This window comes from Octodon degus, unplaced genomic scaffold (genome assembly GCF_000260255.1).
Source record: "Octodon degus isolate 3935 unplaced genomic scaffold, OctDeg1.0 scaffold00059, whole genome shotgun sequence".
Classification (NCBI taxonomy): Eukaryota; Metazoa; Chordata; class Mammalia; order Rodentia; family Octodontidae; genus Octodon; species Octodon degus.
Window position 1 is genome coordinate 12,959,418 of NW_004524635.1, and position 7,922 is coordinate 12,967,339.

Consider the following 7,922-nt stretch of genomic DNA (forward strand, 5'->3'; position numbering starts at 1 on the left):
CACCAAGGAAGTTATCCCTGCTATAATTAATCCAAGCATCTTCTTGGTCCAATTGATAACTCTTTTAATTAATGTCTCTATCAAGAAAGAACTAAGTGGCTGTTACACTGACTAGAAGCCAATCCCTAAGCATCCTGACCATGATCACCACTGTGGAGTCATTGGAAGGATGTTCAGGCATGATACATGATACATTAGTACATGAGAACATATTTGGTCGCCACTCTTTCTTTCTAGTAATACTTGAGGACCATAAGCACATGTTTACCTTTATTTATCTATGTCCTTGTAATACTGCTTTGACTCTTTCTCCAACTATCAGTTGCAGATGCCCAGTCTGCAGGAGTCTACTATGAAAAGGTAGGGCTAGATTCCATAAAGTACGTTGTAGGGGCCCAGTTTTGTCATTGATAATGAGTTTGGGGATGAGAAGATTGAAGCCTCTACCTAACCATGTAACATTGGACAAGGACTTCAAAATCATGATATAGTGGGAGGAATCTACAAAATGAATCTTGTGCCAATCTTGATCTTTCCTTAGAAGGAAACCTGTAGGGGACCAGTCTATAAAGGAATAATTAAATCTGTGTGTAGCCCGTCTATGGTATGGATCTCTGCAAGTCTGCCATGGGCCCAAATCACCTTCTTCAAAGTGAGGGACATGAGCTTCTGGAATATAGACAGGAATGGTAGGTTTAAAATCTCTTACAAGGTTACCATCCAATAGAATAGAATTTAGGGTCAAGGCAAATTGTCCTTTAAACAGTTGTTCTTCCCAAGTCTGATCTGCAGCCGACATGCAAAGGCTAGCATCCTGTTGTAGATGGGCTACACACAAGGGAAGACATACAAAATGAGATGTACTAATAGCTTAGCCTGTTCTTGTAAATGCATTAAAATTTGTAGGCCAGGCAGAATAATACATATAGGGGCATTACTCTTTGTAGAATAGAAAACCTCTGGGGGTCTGTCCATCCATGTAAGAGGTCTAAGCCAGGATGCATTAGGTATGTAGGCCCAAATACACTTCTCCTTGAACCAAAGGAGTACCCAGAGAAGCTGCTATAAGGTTATGCATTGTAAAGAGAGTATTATCAGGTGATTGAACCAAACCCTGGCAGTTAACTAGGTGGCAAGCCTCATGAACAGTCTGCTGCAGGCCTTCCCAGGAAGGTGGAGGATGTGCTCCCAGGTTCATTGCTTGAGGTCTCAGGAGAGAGCTTGATATGTTGTGTAGATGGGTTGGATTCTGGCCATGGAACCACTCTGATGATCGTAATATCTCTTGATTTGCTGTAGAAATATAAGCGTAACCTCGGCCCCAATTTAAAAGTGATGCCAGACCATTCCAAGCACCTGTTTGGAAGTCACACCAAGCCATACTCAGAAAAGTTAAAGTACACGTAGCAAAGTTGTTTTTTTTTTTCAAGGTCAGTTTATTTATTTATTTATTTGTGTGTGTGTGTGTGTGTGTGTGTGTGTATGTGTGGGTGGGTGGGTGTGGCCAGCTCAGCCCACCAGGGGGGCAGGGCTGGCTGGCATGTGGTTCTGGGGGATTGAACCGCCGTCCCTGTGCTTTGCTTAGCTTAGCTTGTTCTAAGTAGGTGCTCCAGACCACTAAGCCATCTCACCAGTCCCGTAGCAAAGTTTTGACTCTGTGTTCACCCCTTTTTTTGTTTGACTACTTGATTTTTTAGTTTAAGACATATGTGTTCAATGATTTTTTGACCTTGGGGATCATACAGTATCCCTGTAACATGTTTTATCTTCCAGTTTTTAAAAAAACTCTTAAAGGGTTCCAGCAGTTCTGGCGGCAGGAGGAACGGCAGAGCTGTGTAATTCCACGAGGCTCCCGCGAGCCTCGACCCGCAGCCTCCGCACGCCGCCGCCAAGATGCCCAAGAGGAAGGTCAGCTCGGCCGAAGGGGCGGCGAAGGAGGAGCCCAAGAGGAGATCGGCGAGATTGTCGGCTAAACCTGTTCCAGCTAAAGTGGAAATGAAGCCAAAAAAGGCAGTGGGAAAGGATAAAATCTCGGGACAAAAAAGTGCAAGCAAAAGGGAAACGGGAAGTCAAGGGAAAACAGGCTGAAGTGGCTAATCAAGAAACCAAGGAAGATTTACCTGTGGAAAATGGAGAAACTAAAAATGAGGACAGTGCAGCTTCTGATGAAGCAGAAGAAAAAGAAGCCAAGTCTGATTAATCACACACCGCGTCTTATCAGTGCTCCCTGTCTCCCTTCTTGTACTATCCAGAGGAATTTTTTTTTTTTTTCTCGGAACCAGGGATTGAACTCAGGCCCTTGCATTTCCCAGGGAAGCGCTTATTCCACTGAGCCATCTCCCGGGCCCCTAGAGGAATATTTTTATCAACTATTTTGTAAATGCAAGTTTTTTAGTAGCTCTAGAAACATTTTTAAAAAGGAGGGAATCCCACCTCATCGCATTTTTTAAATGTAAATGATTTTTTTTAGAGATGAAGTCATTATCTGGTTGTTTATTTTTTGGTACAACCAGAAATAGTGGGATATTGAATTATGGCAGGCTTTGACTGTCTTGGGTGTCAGCTTAACATTCCATAGGTGGGGGTTAGCTTTATATCTTGCAATACAAAGCATACTAAATGGCAATTTGTGTACTGATCCTCAACACAACCAATAAAATCTCAAATATTGAAGATAAAAAAAAACTTTAAAATGATTTGTCCAGCTTGTGCTCTGATCATTTTACATTCCTTCTGCAAAGTTTTAGGATTTTGAGAAACAAATTTATGGGGTTGTTTCACTGTATCAAAAATGAAAATCAGATTTACAGTAGCATCTGTATTACAATTAACCGATGACAACAAACCCAGGTGATTAGAGTGAGATCTATTTAGATCAAGAAAGCATGCAGAAATTCCACTTAATATAGCTCCTAGCCATTCTAAAGATAGTTGCTGGGGCTGGTGAGATGGCTCAGTGGTCTAAAGCACCTACTTAGAACAAGCTTAGCAAAGCACAGGGACCGTGGTTCAATCCCCCAGCACCACATGGCAGCCAGCCCCACCCCCAGGCGGACTGAGCTGGCCACACACACACACACACACACACACACACACACACAAATAAAATAAATAAATTTAAAAAAAAATACAGTTGCAATAAAGTAGGTGTGAGATGACTGGATTGCAGTTGTTCTCCTACCAATGTTGATGAAATCCTTAACTTTTCCTGCAGAGTATCAATGGCCTTCATTATAAATTCAATTTTATATCTTTTTTGTTCAATTAAAAGCAGGATTGTAAGAATACAGCACTGCAAGTTGTTAGCTAAGCCTTTGCTTTCTTGGTATTCCATCTTAGCCATCATCCTGCTATTTGGTAACATACAACTCTGAGGCTCTGAAGTAAGTAAGTGTCCCATTCTTTCATGAGGTCTATGCACCATAGATTGACTGGAATGCATTGGGGCCGGGGGAGATGGCTCAGTGGAATAAGCGCCTCCCTGGCAAGCGTAAGGGTCTGACTTCAATCCCCGGTTCCGCAAAAGAAAAGAACAGAAAAGATAAATGGTGCTATAATACCTTCCTGTCTATCAGGGCCAATGTATAAAAGAGGCAGCACACTCTGTGAGACAGACTGAAGTGATCCTAAGCTTATCAGAGCTGTGGAGGTGGGTCCAGTTGGCCAAGCAGACAGCCAAGATTGGCTATTGATTATAGTGACATCAGCTCCTGAATCCATCAGTCCAATAAAAGATTTCCCTTTAAACTTAATGTCACAAATAGGTCTAGGAACCAAAATACTCTGGAAAAATCAAATTCTTTGCTTAAAGGCTCATCCCTACCAGGTTCACATGTGGCGTTAAGGACTGGAGTAGGAATTTCAGTGGGAATTAAATTTGGCTTTTCTCCCCCCCCCCCAACAAATTAAGGCAAGAAACCACTGGTAAATTTAATTTTGAACTCTAGGTGGTTGTTTGTATGAGGCACCTAAGGTCTTGCCTTGCACCCATCCTGGTAATGGGATCATTGTTTGTCTGATTTGAATTGGATATAACTGGCTTAACTGGGTCCACATTCCTGGAGTATAGACTGACCTTTCTTTTGTTATTGCTACTGGGGCTATCAGTTTGGGCACATGGTTTATTTCTATGTAAGACTGTGCCATTTTTATGAAACTTAGATTTACAATCTTTTGCCCAATGAAAATCTTTCATGCAATGTGGACACTGAGTACTGAGTAAATGCACTGAAGGGGCTGGCGCCTTTATAGGCCGTAGGCAGTGCTGGCGGGTGTGTCCTTGCTTGCCACAATTAAAACATTTAACCATATCAAATTTATTAGCAAAGTGTTGAGATATGGCCTGTGCCATGTGTTCAGAAGTACAGACAGTAGAACCAATATTTTGGCATGCAGGAATATAAGCAGATACATTTTTTGTATGAAGTACCAAGGCTAAGGCTCTTTTACATTCATCATTGGCATTCTCATATGCTAATTGACAAGCATTTTAGCTACAATGCTGTGAGGAATCTGCTTATTTATAGCCTTTTTTAGTCTTGCCATAAACTGGGTGTAAGTTTCTCTAGGACCCTGGAGTATGCGGGTAAAGTATTTATTAGGTGTACCATCCTCTGGGATAGAAATCCACGCACGCCATAGCAGCTCTTTACACTGCATGAAAAGAAGAGGTGGAGCCTGGGCCTGAGCCTTTAAGTCTGCATAATGGCCAGAACCAGATAACTATTTCATGAGTGATAGCTTTAAAATTTTCATTTGCGCTATTTTGATTACTCTGTGTCTGTTCCGATATGAGTACTCTTAATTCTGATTCAAAACGTAGGAATTGTAAGGGGGACAGACATGTGCGAGCAAGGTGTTACATCACATGGTGCCATTTGGAAGCCTTGAATTATTTTATCCAAAGAAGCAAGAGTGTGGGGAGCTCGGGCTCCATGTCTAGTATGCTCTCCCTTAAGTCTTGTAAGAGCAAAAGGTTCAAAGCTTTCTGCATCTCTGTATACTTTGGCTTTTTCACAAGTGGGGAATGAGGGAGACTGTTACCAAACTGACTTGAGGCAGAAAGGGACTGTGGGAAGCACAGCCTCTGAAGCATTATCTTCCAAATTAGGTGTGCAGAGTGAGGCTGAGTATGTGCATGAATAGGAAAAGTTTTCCAACTCTATGAATACCTTGCAAAAGCGAATTTTTTGGACTATTTGTACTTTTTAAACAAGCTTTTTTCTTCCACAGCCTATTTGGAGGCACATGACCTTGGGGGTGATCTGAGTCTTTTGTTAGGGAAACATAGAGTCCTTTTCCCAGTCAATTACCTTGTTTACAAGCCTCGTCAGCATCCTTGGGATGCTTTGTCATGGTAAACTGTTGGTGATAGGCATTCTTTCTGGGCTGTTACTTTGAAATGACCAGATAGTTCCCTTCACCAGGTTATATGTGGCTATAGTTTGTGGGTGAATTTTTCTTTTTTGAGCTTTGGCTACATAGAAGCTCTTACCTATTTCATCCCAAATTCTGAGATCCAGTGTACCGACTTTGGGAAAAGACGGATAAAATGTAGCTACCTCATGGAGCAATCTAAAAACTTGCTTAGATGGCACCTTAATACCAGCATCTTTTAACAGTTTCATAATCAATAAACTAAATTCTGTCTCTTCTGTGGTTAAAGACTGAGCTTGCCCCATTGTTACCCTTGATGAACAGATTCCTATTTGCTACTTGCGTCTGAGCACTATAATTAATAAAATGCTCCGCTTACCTCTAAATTGGTCACGCAAGGTCCAGTGGATTGCCTGCACGTGATTCTAGTAAGTGGTCATTGTGTTGAGAAGGTGGTGTGTTCTGGCCCCGTTGAGCGCCAATTGTAGGAGACACTTCCAGATCCTCATCTCGGTCCAAGAAGCCAATATTTGTACTCCCAAATTTACATTATTGGAATCCCATCAAGTTGATTCCAATCTATCATTTTCAATGCAACCCACGGTGAAAATAAAGACACTAAGTTATATTTTCCATCATCGGGGAGTCAAGGGGCTCTAAGTCCAGCCATGAAGATGGCTTTCCAGAACAAAGAGAGCGACCCAGGGCCTCACCCGGTCTTATTCAGTGGAGGAGTGGCTTGAAGAGGACTGACTGACAATTGTGGGAAGTAGGTGACTACTGTGAGCTGAGCTAGGTGGGTGGCCTACATTTACCTCTGCCACAGGCAGAGAGGATATGCAGAGAGAGTAATCTGCATTATACAGTACCTACTGTTTTGGTAAGTCTGGTGCTTCAGCTTTGATGTAGTCTTTCAAGCCCCAGGAAGTCGTAGCCTCTGTCTCGAGGCTCGATCCCAGCTGGCGACGCAGAGCCAATTGGAGCATTAGCTCTTCATCCTGTCTTGACCCCACTCACCTTAAAGAGCAGCAGGTGTAGGTTACCAGGGAAACACGCATGCCACCTTCAAAGACTATCACCAGCACCTCAGCTAGACCAATATACATTGCTTAAGGCCAATTGAAGGATAAACAGAAGTCCTAGCCAGCTCTGTACATAACAATACAAGGAAATAGGGTCAGGCTCAATCAAAATGGAGACAGTCTCTCTTTCAAGGAGAACTGCTCAGGTGGTCCTCCACAGTCCTGCACCTGGGGGAACATCTGGGGCCCATCTTTGCCATGGGGAGATGCTCAGAGCGCCTTAGCTGCTGGCGCTGCTTGGGAGCGATGTTAGCTGCTTAGATATGTCCATAAGTACACTTTGTACCCTTGTCTGTTGGATATTCTTTAGATATTGTTTCTGAGCCATTTTTTAATGTAATAACTTGCAATTAATTTTGTCACATTTAAAATCAATTTGTAGGGTAGATAGCTCAACAGATTAAAGCACTTGCTTAGGCAAAAGCAGGGACCAGGGTTCGATTCCTGGTGTGCCGTGCCAGCCCTGCTCCCTGGGGCGCCCTGAGAGGGCAAATGAGACTGGGTGTGGTGGTGCACATCTGTAAACCCAGCATTTGGCAGACTGAAAACAGGAGAATCACTATGAGTCCGATCTGTGTAGTGAGACTCTGTAGACCCTGCACTAAATACATAAAAAATAAAATAAATTTGTAGGGCTACTGATATAACTCAGTGGTAAAGAGCTTGATTACTGAGTTTGATCCCCAATGCTGAAAAAAATTAAATAAATTTGCTATTGTGACATAATTTACTATTTTCTTACTCTTTTTGCCTATGGTTTTTGTTTTCCAGGTCACTTTAAAGAAATCTTTCAAAACACTGTCTCTCCACTCTCAAAAGAGCTACTCTTCCTACATTTTCATCCTTCTAACTTCCCAGTTGTGTCTTTTCCTGGTATCTGAGTCCAGCCACAGTTTACCTTCACACAGTGAGTATGGTGAGGACCCAAACTAGGTTTTTCTTTGATGGTGATATGCTGTGGTCTTTCTACTATGATTTGTGGTGCCAATTTTGTCACATAGCACTGAGCTCCTGAGCATACAAGTTTGTTTAGGAGTGTCTGTTCCATTGGGCCCCCCTATTCATTCACAATTACTCCACCTCTTTCGGTCCCAGGCTTTGTACTATGTGTCAATATCTGGGAAATAAGTCATCCCTCTTGGTTTTTCTTTTTTCTTTTTCTAATGCAGGGCCTCACTATGCAGCTCACACTGGTAGTGATCCTCCTGTTTTCAGCCTCCCCAGTGCTAGGATCACAGGCACACACCATCACACCCAGACTCAGTCACCAGCTCAGTGCGCCTGGGTGGGGGGAGGCAGTGCAACATGTGGTGCCAGGGATCAAACTCCGGCCCTGTGCTTGCCTAAGCAATGGTTTTTCTAGAAGAATCTGTCTATCCACAGACATTTATTATCTCTGACATTTTAGCGAAGACAGTAGCACTTGAATGAAAGAAAGAAAGAAAGAAAGAAAGAAAGAAAGAA